The sequence below is a fragment of the Echeneis naucrates genome, chromosome 3, assembly GCF_900963305.1.
Source record: "Echeneis naucrates chromosome 3, fEcheNa1.1, whole genome shotgun sequence".
Classification (NCBI taxonomy): domain Eukaryota; kingdom Metazoa; phylum Chordata; class Actinopteri; order Carangiformes; family Echeneidae; genus Echeneis; species Echeneis naucrates.
The window spans coordinates 10,735,502-10,747,712 of record NC_042513.1 but is presented as its reverse complement, the minus strand read 5'-3'; positions in this window follow the sequence as shown (position 1 = coordinate 10,747,712).

The window sequence follows — 12,211 nt, the reverse complement described above, 5'->3', positions numbered from 1 at the left end:
CCCTCATGCCACCCTGTTTCTCCATTTTTTTTTCAGGTTTTTCCTTTAATTTTTTAGTATATTCTGTTTACCTGCCTTAGCAACCTCATGGTACAGCTAAGACATAAAACATAAAGAAAAAAAGTCAGAAATGTATCGAATCGGTTTGGTATCCTTGAGCTTGACCCCGAATGGAAATGAAACATAAAAATGTGTTTCATATTCATTGGTGGGGATGGAGCTGACCAAAGGAATATTTAAATGTACAGTTCCTACCAAACTGACTCCCTCAATCAGTGTAATTCATAATGAGGGGAATTAAAAGTTATGAATGTGTTTTCCTTGTGCTGATTGATTTTTATGAGAGCCAAATATATAGCCCACTTGTTCTCTATAATTAGTGAACAAGTAGCAGTTTTTTTTTTTCAAGGCTAATGCCAAATAATTAAGCAACATTGGGATCAGACCTTGACAAAGCATTTTGGGGTAAAACTTATCTGTCTCCTGTCGTGTCTAGATTTGACTAGAGGTTGTGATCTATGTTTCCAGTGATTTTTTTTTTCTTTATTTGAGGTCTATTGGATTGCAAAGGTCTGCTTAACTGCTACCACATGTTAAGTCTTTGCACTGCTGTCACTGGCTTAATGTGAGTGTGTTGTTTTTCAGACTCTGTGTGTGGTGAATGTGTATGAGAAAGAGGAAAAGAGGGAGACACAAGAACAAACAGACTGAGATAAATAAAGAAACTGTAGGGCAGAAATAGTAGCAATACTAAACCTTAGATCACTGACATACCTACCCCTTTACAACTTTTTAATTATGTTATTTATTACCTTTAGAAATCTATCCAACAAAAACAACATCATGACAGCATTTCTCGCTCACTCCCACTTGCTATTTCTGCTGTCCTCTGTCAGTTTCCAGACATTCATAGTTCTTGTCCTCCTTCTTCACTTTGCTTCAGATAGAGGAAGTGGTTTGTGTACAGACTGTGGCTGGCTGGAACTGTGCTGCACACTAGAGAAGCCGAAATTTGAACCCCTGCGCATTAAATGTTCCACTGCAACAATTTCTGTGAGGGGAAATCATGTGGTGGGCTAGTGCTAGAGGATCCAGAGGGGATTGGCAGGGTTGGGGGGCTGACTCAGGGTACAATGGAGAGAGTGAGAGAGCGCAAGGGTATTGGGGGTGAATTGCTCATTACTTGGAAAAAGAACTTGGTCACTCTGGTGGTTGAGTTGGTTTTGGTGCACAGCATATACCGTCGATCTGAATTCAGATGTGACCACATACCTTTGCTGCATGTCGCTGTCTTCTTCCACCATCGTTCTTATCTCTCTCCCTCCCTCTGCTGTCAACTGGCCAGCAAGACAGGAAAACATCATTAACTACAATAGCAACGCTAAAGAGTTAGTTTTTGTGTGTCACGCATGTGAGTGTTTAAAGAGTACAGTGCCACCTGTGAACAGACCATTTTATTGGGATTAATTTAATTTGGTTGGAAGAGTCAGTGAGGACATTTTGGGAATTGCAGCAGATTGTTTAGTGGACTTTTTTGTGTTGCCAATTTTTATACCAGTGATCTTTTATAGTCAGGACTTTACTTTTAAAAGTACACCATGTTTTTGTTTTGGCCTTAGGTGGGACTTTTCTAGTCATTATAGTCAACTGATGTATTTGGCTCTGAATGCTGAAACAGCTCCTTTTTTGAGATGCATGATGGGAGGTAAAATGGGTTTTACATTTCAGTTTGTTTATGCAAGCAGCCTTAAATCTGCAGAGTTACTCATCACATTGACTGTTATGATAGTGTGGTTTGCGAACAGTGAGTCAGCTGGGGGCCCCAAGCAAAGGGGTCCCTAGGTGACTGCTAATTTTTTTTTCCTGTGGTTTACACACTCTTGCCAGTTTTGTGCGAGTGGTGCAGTGATCAGTTACATCAGATTAATCAGTTTTGTCTTTTATAACAGTCATCTGAGCAGATTTAGCAAATAAAGTAGTTGCCAGCACCTCACACTTAAGGTAGTGAGAGAACGAGTCATGAGGTATTCCATGCAGAGCTTATGCATCGACGGGATTATCAAAATAATGAAGTGAAGAAGGAATGCGTAAATGTATTTCAAATGTGAGACCAGCTGGCAAAGCTTCAGATTTCATAAAAATCATATTGCTGGAAAGAGTTTATACTACAATGGTCGGGTTTATGGAGAGGCCACAAACTGATACATCAAAATTTACTAACCCATTTACTCAGGAGTGATTACAAGAATAATTTCTTAAGTACACTCTAAGAAAGGGTTTAGGAGGTTATATAACCTTGGTTGTTAATTGGTTAAATGTTCATTGTTTTATTAAGTTGATAACTTCAAGAAGTTGATTAAAATTAAAAATGTAGAAAAATATCTTAACTCAGAAATATATTAATTTTGGATAAGCATTTCTGATTTCACTTATTATTGTATTGTAGTATTAAGTTATTGCATCTTATCTCCTGTGCATTAGTGGAAACGCAGAGAAAGTGACCAGCGGCCATTTTGTGCTGCCAGACTGTACCAGCTACAGAGAGAGAGACAATGGAGGTCAAGGCTGGACTGCATGGTGAGGAAATGTTTTGTTTATTTTCTTAATTTTATACGCAACAGAAAGTAACTATCAGCATGGTGCACTAAAAGTTAAATATCCGCAGCGTGCTTTGTCCTCAGCTAACTCGATGTTTCTAGTAACTGTTTTAGCCAGCTAGCTAGCGTCTTCAAACTAATTTAACTTCTAACATTAGAAGTGCGTTATAAAGGTCCTAAACCTGCTGCGGGCCTTAATTATCATCCTCCAAGTTTTCAGTCAGATATTATCAGCTGGCATTGGTGAGAACTATGTTACAAAGAAGCACTGCCCATTAGCCGTCAATGTTAATAATGATAAATGATTATGAATAGAGAAGGGCTAGCTGTTAGCCGCTAACGTTAATAATTAATAAATTAATATGAAGAGAGAAGGGCTAGCTGTTAGCTGCTGATGTTAATAATGATAAATGAATATGAATAGAGAAGGGCTAGCTGTTAGCTGCTAACGTTAATAATGATAAATCAATATGAACAGAGAAGCACTACCTGGTTAACCCTTTTGCCCCACAATAAGAAGGATGCGATTAGATTCCCAAGGGAACAGACCAGACCAGAGACCAGACCCCTGCAGAGACTATATTGTTTATATTTCATTATTTAAAACATTGTCTCAGGGTTAAATTTGTGTAAAATGCTAAAATTCTCAAAAATCAAACAAACAAACAAACATTCAAAAAAAAAAAAAAAACAAATATGGGAAAAAATAAAACAGATTTCATAGGGCTCTAGGTAAAAACCAAAATGAGTCAAAATCTTTGCCTTCAACGAGGACGCGGCCGGTTGAATCTCTCTTTCCTCCATTTTTTTGTTGTGTTGGTGCTTACTGCACGTGTATGTTCAAGAACCGGCTCTGTGGTGACGTCAGGACATCCCACATACAAAAAGGACACAGACAGCCTGCGGATTAGTTTTATTTTTTAAATACATTATAGATATCTGATTCTGAATTGTAGTAAATGACAATTGCGATTCTTATATGAATCGATTTTTTTTGGGCACACCCCTAATGTTTAGTGCTCAATGTTCAACATAAGAAAGGGCTCTAGATTTTTATAATGACATTTTGAGCCCATTGATAAAACATTCCTACTGATCTTAACTTAATGAAGTCAAAAGTATAAAAAGTTTAACTACATATACCAGCAAGGTGTTACTCTAGACATATTTTTTCATTGTAAATTGTGCAAAAATGTTTTTCTCAGGGTAAATTTTACACATTCTATTTTCATGTGTGCATTATATTTTTTATTATTATTCTGAAATGTTTTAAAGTGGTGTATATTCAGAAGGTATTACCTCAGAAAGTAAAGCTAGCTTTTTTCAGTTTGTTTGATTTTTGATTATTGTACTTACTTTAATGGTATTCTTCACTTTGCAAAAAAATTAAACTAAAAATATATAGTCTCTTGTCTCTTGAAGACTAACTTACAGTGAAATGGTAAGTAAATTGTTATAACACTAACATTCACTGACATTTTTTGTAATTTCAGTCACATTGTTGGTAATAATAGAACTTTACCACAAGAGGGCAGAAAGCTGTTAAATATAGAAAACTCCTCCATGCTCCAAAGCTCTCAGAGGAACCATAAACAACAAGGAAATGACCTTCCTAATGCAAAACAGATCAGCTTTAATTCAGGAAAACTGTATGTGGACTTTGAGCCGAACGACAGACATCCATGCTGTTTACTATTCCATTTTACAAAATTAAAGATGTCTATGCACGCTGACTTTCTTCGTGAAAATGTATAAAACAATAACAACAAAAAAACTTCTTACCTCCAATCTTAATTTTTTGAAGAGGAGCATACTGCCAAGTGGTGACATGTGCCTCCTCCAGGGCTGCAGGTCTTCTGTTTGCCATTTGCACCCAGTGGATGATCTTTACCTTCCACACTTTTTTGTGTGTAAATTGGAAAGATTACATACTTTGACATCCTGGAGAACTAGACTTCAATGAGTCAGTGCTATGGCACAACATATAAGTTCCACACTAAATCATACTCAAATAGGTCATAGAAATGTTGAAAGACCAAACCTCTTGAGGTTCTAATGGGCTTTAAAATATTAAAAAAGTGATTGTCACAGCCCACAACTTCGGTGTTCCTGCCAATGCTTTTACTGTCACTCTCATGTTATTAAAGACTCAGCCACACATCTGTCCATGTCTTTACTCTCTGGCCATTGCCTCTTTTACGTCATTATTTCTCTCAATCGTGTTGCAAAGTTGCCGGAGGCCAGTCACTCGCTATTTAAATGTGTACTTGACCTTGAATATTCTTTCCATGATTTCATACTGGTACCTCTGTAGTTAGCTTGTTTTAAATGGTAGTTGTAAATTAAAGACTCTACAGTTTCTAAACTTTAGTAAGTCTCAGAATCCAGATATTCTCTCATTCAGGTTTTGAAGATTTCCTTCCTCCCCATAATCCCCCACAAATGCAGGAAATACTATTATTCTGGACAGGAAATGCTGAGAACAGGTCATCAGATGGCACTCCTGAGAAGTAAAGTTATGATACTGGCGTTCTCTCCTTGGCATCATTTATTTTCTCACAAAGTTGAAGAACATATCTCGGGGTCTTTTTCACAACTGAGGGTTTTGAAACTATCAGGCTGAGTTAATTTTAAGCGCGCAGTGCACTGTTACATTGATTTCAATATGACAGCTATGATATGGCAGCTGCACATCCGTGTTTTTAGGGGACAGTCCCAGTTCTTGGAGGTGTACTCCCAGCTGACGCTGCCTCCAGAAGTGTCCCTTTTTTTTAAATATTGTCAAAAAAAAAAAAAAAAGAGGAACTGTCCAGGGTGTACCCTGGAAGATGAATGAGTGAGTGTAAAACAGAGAAAGCAGCAGATCACACAGGCGGAGGTCAAGTGTTGCACTTTTCAGCCAACAGAGGGGATGGCTGAAGGTAGAGCTGCTTTGCAAATGAAGCTAAAATCATTAAAATAGATCAAATCAGTTCTTTATTTGCTGCTCTTATGGGGCAGAGAAAGGTTTGTTGGCTTATTCCAGCCCAGTCGGTGGCAGCAGTGCACCTGCTAGCTGATTTTGAAACAAAATAAACACCAAAGAAAAAGGCAGATCTAGACATCCTTCAAAGCCCACTAGCAGTGTGCAAACAAACAGTTTCACATTTGATGTTGTCCAAAGCAGTGAAAAAGAACTCTGCTGTTGATTTTACACGAGAATGAAATGAATCAAATCCTTTTGTATATAACATTTCAGTTCACAACAGAAGTTATCTCAACGCACTTTCCAAACAAAATTAATGTTACACGTTTTACTTTTTGTAAAATGACCTGAACAGATGAATTGTGGAGAACCTGTTTGTCTGAAACTGTAATAGGTTTTTTGTTCTGCTGCTTTGTCACAAGTGACCAGATGGTTTGAAAAGCCCAGCTCATCTCTGTTTTATTTCTGCCCTGTCTATTTCAGGCTCATGCAGAAAAAGAGCAAAACCAACACAATAATTGGCTGATATGAATCATCCACGAGAATCGCATTGTCTACTCTTGCGTTGTGACGTGATATGACAGTCAGGCTGGGGTAAACTGGGGGGTGGGGGGGTTCTTTCTAACTTACTTTACTTGCTTTGAGTAAACCTGTAACCTCTAATAATGATCTCATATAGAGCGGCACTCGTTTAAAGACAGAGTGTCTCATTCAGTTTCTAGAAATATGATGGTCCATACTTTGGTCAAATTTCACCATAGTTCTTTTTCTAACAGTTAACAACCAGGAGTAGCAACCATTTTTATTTCATATATAAAAATATTACAAATATTGACATGTGTTTTGGAAAACTCAAACATCCCTTTAAATATTTCAGAAATCTGGTGACCTTAACTATGATAATGTCTTCTGTTGTAATCCTCTGTTGAGAAAAGCAAAGCGGGGGAATGTGGTTCTGGCAGCACTACACCTCTGTCCATGCTGGATGCTGTGCAGTCAGCTCTGAGCTGAGTAGCAGCAGACTGCGACAAAGTGTCCAACACCCCCCTCCCTCCCTCCCTATCTTTGTTTCTGCAGTCCTCACCCCAGCTGTCCCACGCAACGCTGCCCCCTGCCTCCCCCTGCAGTCCTGCCTGACGGCTCATCGATAAGCTGTATTTGCCCACCACTAATAATTTTGGTAGAGACAGTGAGTGAGAGCGAGAGGAAGAGCAAGGCAGCCACACCATGTGTGCATCATCAGTGCGTGTGTGCAGCTGGTGAGGGAGGGGTGTATCCTGGCAGCAAGCTTTTCCCTGTTGAAGTAACCAACCGCACGCAGACTACCCACCATTACTTCACTGCAGCAGCAATCGCCCTCTTGGTACTTAGTGAGCCAGACACACTAACCTGTCTGTCCCTCCTCTTTTCTCTCTCTCTCTGCATATTCAGCAGAGCTGCCCTCCTCTCCTCCTCATCACTCTTCCACTCCTGCGGCATTGCTCTCTGCTTGAAGGGGACACTGGCCTCCTCCTCACCCACTGCTTCTGCATGACTGTCACAAAGGTAAGGCTGCTTCAGATGGAGAGCATCTCACAGCATGTAATCACATGACCAGTCATTTGGGCTTGAAGTCAGATTGCAATGTGAGGGGTTATTTAAGATGTTATTCTTGTTTGTGTTTTGTGTTTGGCTGTGGAGAAGCCAAAATGAGTTGTTGGAATAGTGCTGGAGTTTCTGGGTTTGGCCAGGGTGTCAGGATGCTGCTACCTCAGAATGTGTGTTCATCTCAATGTGTTTGAATAACTGTGTTGCCGTTGCACATGGAGTCTGGTTATGATAAAAATCAAAGTCTGTGATCACATTCTCTGATCTGCAGTGTTTTACTGGGTAGAAGGAAGCTTGGATCTTATATGTGTATGAACTACATTAACATCATTTAGATGACAGTGAGTGGGAAAGAAATGAAATATCTTGTTTGTGAATTTTGTTTTTCTTTGTTCTTATATACTTCTTGTCAAACATCATACTGCATGGACAGGATTTCTGATCACTGCTGAGGATAATGCTCGATGTTTAACAATAACAATATGCAAATTCTGTCTCAAAGGGAATTTCAAAGTTCGTCACCGCAAACATGACTGGACTATTTTGGGTTTGGTCTGTGCCAGTGTCAGTTATTTATGTTGTAACTTTGATCACATTTGCACATGACATGTCTTGAACAAAAGCGATTCCCAGATAAATGAAACGAAACATAAAAACCTGTTTAATAGTCACATTACGGGAATGTTGAATCTGTCTCCCTATTTCAGGATAAAACATAATACAAAACAAAACAAACAAACAAAACTGGTTCTCAAAAAGTAAATGACTATGGAGTTTAGTTTAAGGTAAAGATATTTTTTTCATGTGCTCGCAGAAACAAATGAGTTTGTGTTTGGTATTCTGAAGCTGGTCCCACTTCTTGGGGGCATGTTTGTGTACATGTTGTGTTAGTGGTCGCGGTTTGTGCTTAACACTGCTGCAGCCAGTTGAATCCTCTTAATCAATTAACAGAGGGAGAGAGAGACAAGGAGGAGGACAGACATGAAGAGACAGAGAGAGGAAACTAGCACACCTACTCCCAGGTAGAGAATTAACCTGGGCAAAAATAGATGACCTACTGGTGACACAGGACAATGGTTTATTTACTGACACTAATGATCACACACCTGCAATTTCTTCACAGAAACTCTGATAGGGCATAATCCCATAGTTTTTATCTGTGGCCTGAAAATCTCTGTATTAGCCCATAAATTCATAGACTGTTGCTCTCAAAGTACAATTTTTTCTGCCAGTGTTTGAGAGATATTGTGTGGGAGGTGTGTGCTGCTGTGTGGGTGGATTTTCTCCACTACGAGAACTGAAAGAGAAAAAGGTCAGGTGTTGATGGTCTGCCTTTGAGCCCAAATCTGAGTCTGTAGAAAAGACCAAAGGCAGCGTAGTGAATTTAAATGAATGTACCTCTGATTTTATTTTCTGACATCCGGATTCTTATATGGAACTGGGGAGATCAGCTGATAGGAAGGAATGAAAGGAGGGAAAAGTAAGGCCAAAAAAATGCCCTTTCAATTTTGTAGCAAAGGGGTATGGAAGTACATGATCCACTGGTATCTAGAAGATGATGGGCATGTAGAAGAAACAGGCATAGAGAGAGACTAGGGAGCTGTTTTCACAGCTCTGCCTGCCAACAGCAGACATGTCACCTTGGGAGAGATACAGGACAAGAGCCTCCGTGCTGACAGGGCTAAACAACCTGCTACTCCTCAGCACACAGATACAGACCGACAATATTATGGATGGTCCCTGCAATGCCTACTTAGTATAAGACAGGGATTTGTAATGTCTGACATCATCTCTTAATATCACAGGTTAGATTTCAAAAAAGAATTGTAATAGGGACAAGGGCATTTTAGAATAAGCACAACAGTCAACCCTTTAAATTGGCTATAGCATACATACAATTTGTTGTACATGTGGTTTTAATAAGAGCTGTCAAACAGGGCAAGGTGAAATTTCTTCAGCCATAAGTTACTAATCAAAAAAATTTGGTGGACAAAATGAGACATAAAATGACAAAACAAACCAAATTTAAGATGTAGCACATTGATGAATAAGGTCATGTGTTTAATGATATAGCAAAGGTCAGGCTGAAGCGCATAAAATGTATCTGTATTATGACACACAGTTTGGCTATTGCATATTGAATTACTGTTTGTGCTTCTCTCAAGATGAGACTTTTTTCTATAATGCAACCTAAAGATCCGGGAGAAAGTGAATGGAAATCTGTCAGCATTTACATTTTCCTGTACTGCAATAGACGTAACAAAAAGAGACAGACAAAACCTTCACACAAAATGCTGAAAGAGTAAATAGGTCATTGCATATTTAAATCCAAGGCCTTCATTTTCAGACAGGGCCTGGCTGGGCTCAGTTCTCTGTGAAACAGGAAGTTCTTTAGCTTCTTCTTTTTTTCTTTCTGTCTTTCTCTAGCTTCATAATAGCAGCACTTTAGTCTACTGCCAATCATGTCTTTGGGTCTGGAGGGTTGATCCTGTATACTGCTACCAAATATCATACTTCCTCAAATTAGAAAACATAATATGATTAGTGAAATACTTCAGGGTAGTACATCACCAAATTACTGGATGATGGTGCTATACTTTATGAGTAGTATTTATGCTGCCACATGCTGTGCGATGAGGTCTACTGGGGAGTTGAATGATGATATTTCTTGAATCAGTAGTATACCAAAATGTTTATCCTTTGATTTTTGATTTTTACGTCACAAGGAGACGAAAGGAAACCTTGAGGAGAGAACAGTAGATTTCCTGCAACCACGGAAAAAGTTACATGGAGTGCTTGTTAGTATGCTAGTCCTCCATGATGCCCCACAAATATTTATTCTACCTGAGCTCATTTGTATTCTAAAGACCATCATGAAAAACCTTCTGACACCATTTTACGATATTTTGGGAGTAAGTTCATCCAAACATTTAAATGTTGTTTCTACCTCCTAGGCAGCTGTTCACTTTCATTTATTTCAACTGGAAGTCATCCTGCAGATACAATACTGAAACTTGAGCTTCAACAGTTAATCCATAACAGATAAGTATTTTATTTTGTCAGTGTTGCCTTATCTTACCATTGCTGCTAAGCAGGGTTGTAGCTTCTCTACAAACCTGATACCAAAGGAAATTAAAAAAAAAAAAAAACCCATCTGTGATATTTAAATAAGGAAATTATTAAAACACCAGGTCTGTTTTTCCTGAGTGAGATGCTCACTGCTGCGTGCAGCATGCTGCTCTCAATGGTGCTGCAGAAAACTGCCAGCAAACTGCACACATCAGCCACAGCACGAGATTATTATTTCTATATCTGGACACTCTGTTCTCATCTGCTTTGTGATTGTCTGTGTGAACATGAATGTGTGGACTTGTGGGAAGGCACAAAATGTGAGTTGGCGGACACATTCTGTGTAGGTGGGTGGAAAACATCCATTATTACTAAATCGGTGCATTAGAGATGTGGTGAAGTAGGAAAAGAGCAAATCTATTTATCAGTGGCCTTTTGACCTTACAGCGTGAATGTGTGTGTGTGCATGCATCCTCTACACTGACTTGATCAGGAAGTGGCCAAGTGAAATCCACCTCTCAGCTACACAACATAAAGGCAGGAACACCAAACCAGTACAGTACGACTCAGCTTTCAGTCTGCTCCGTGAAAGTCCACTTCAGTGTCCTCCAACAACACGGGGCAACAAAGGCAAGCTGTTGCATTGATCGTTGCCCTGAGTTACCTTCCTGTAAGTTTTTGCTCTCAGTATCTCGGGTTCAAGGGAGACGAATAATGGTCATACTGGGATTTTCCTGTGAAACAAACTGACCTCTCCTGAAGGCTGAGGTCATGCAGCCCTCTATCTGCCAAACAAACCACAACCAGAGACTTTTTGCAACAAAAGCACACAATGATTGGATTCTGTTTTGAATTTAGAGTAATTTTTGGGCATCTAGCGATCCATTCAAATGTGCCATAGAGCATAACAGCAAGTTGCTGGCATAGAAATACTTGCACAGACCATTTGGATCTTTTTTGCTGAACATCCTCCTTGATTACAAAGCTGTGATTTACACAACAGCCCCCTTAAATGGTCAAGTTGTTTTTGGTTGGATACCACAGAAAGCGTAGCTTGCCATGTTGAGGAGGGGTGGGGTGATGTAGGGGGGACGCTGAGGGAGACGCTGAGGGACGAAAAGAGTGACCTTTGGAGTACACCCTAACCACTCCCCAAGCATTGAGGGGAATTCATGCAGAGATAAATGATGTCCCCAGAGGGATACACTCACTCACACACTCACACATACACTCACACACACATATATATGCTTGCTTATATTTGTATTGGCAAACATTATAACCATTGATTTTCAGGCCCATAACTCTAAACCATGTACACTACAACAGTAACCTCTCCAATCCTTTTTTAACTTCACCCCCCCCCCGACTAAAAGCCCAACCCTCAAGTAACCTGTCATAGGTGAGAGGAGCACCACAATTTAACCCTTGCATGTATGTTTTGACTCTGTAGCTTCGAAAACTCAATCTTTACAACTCACAGGTACAGCACAAGCATCTTTCTCCAGTAAAATTTAACCTGCTGACGCAAAGTCTGATAATAATTCAAAGTAACAACCCAGCTGTGTGTAAAGTGTGTTTGCTATTACATATCACCCCAAACACCCCAATTATGAAAGACGCTCATGCTGCTCTGAAGTCAGGCACACATTTGTGGTTGGAAAGACATCTGAAAGCCATTTCCAGTGTGTTTATGGTATAACTTCTACTGTTAACTGTAAGGCTGTTAAATGCTGTTGTAGCATAAAGCAATTCAAGAGCTTTGACACTCAGTGACTATCCAGTTTCATTTGTACATGATTCCGTAGGAATTTTTTGAGCTCTCCAGTCAAAAGAGAAAATAAGCATTTGCTGTGTACAAGTTGTACACACATACACGCTCAAATCCAAGCACGTCCACACTCAAACAGTTTAAATTCTTTAATCTGTGCACCTCTCCCACCGTAAATCTTAACTGAGTCTGATTTAGATCACTGGCCATTCATCAAGCTTA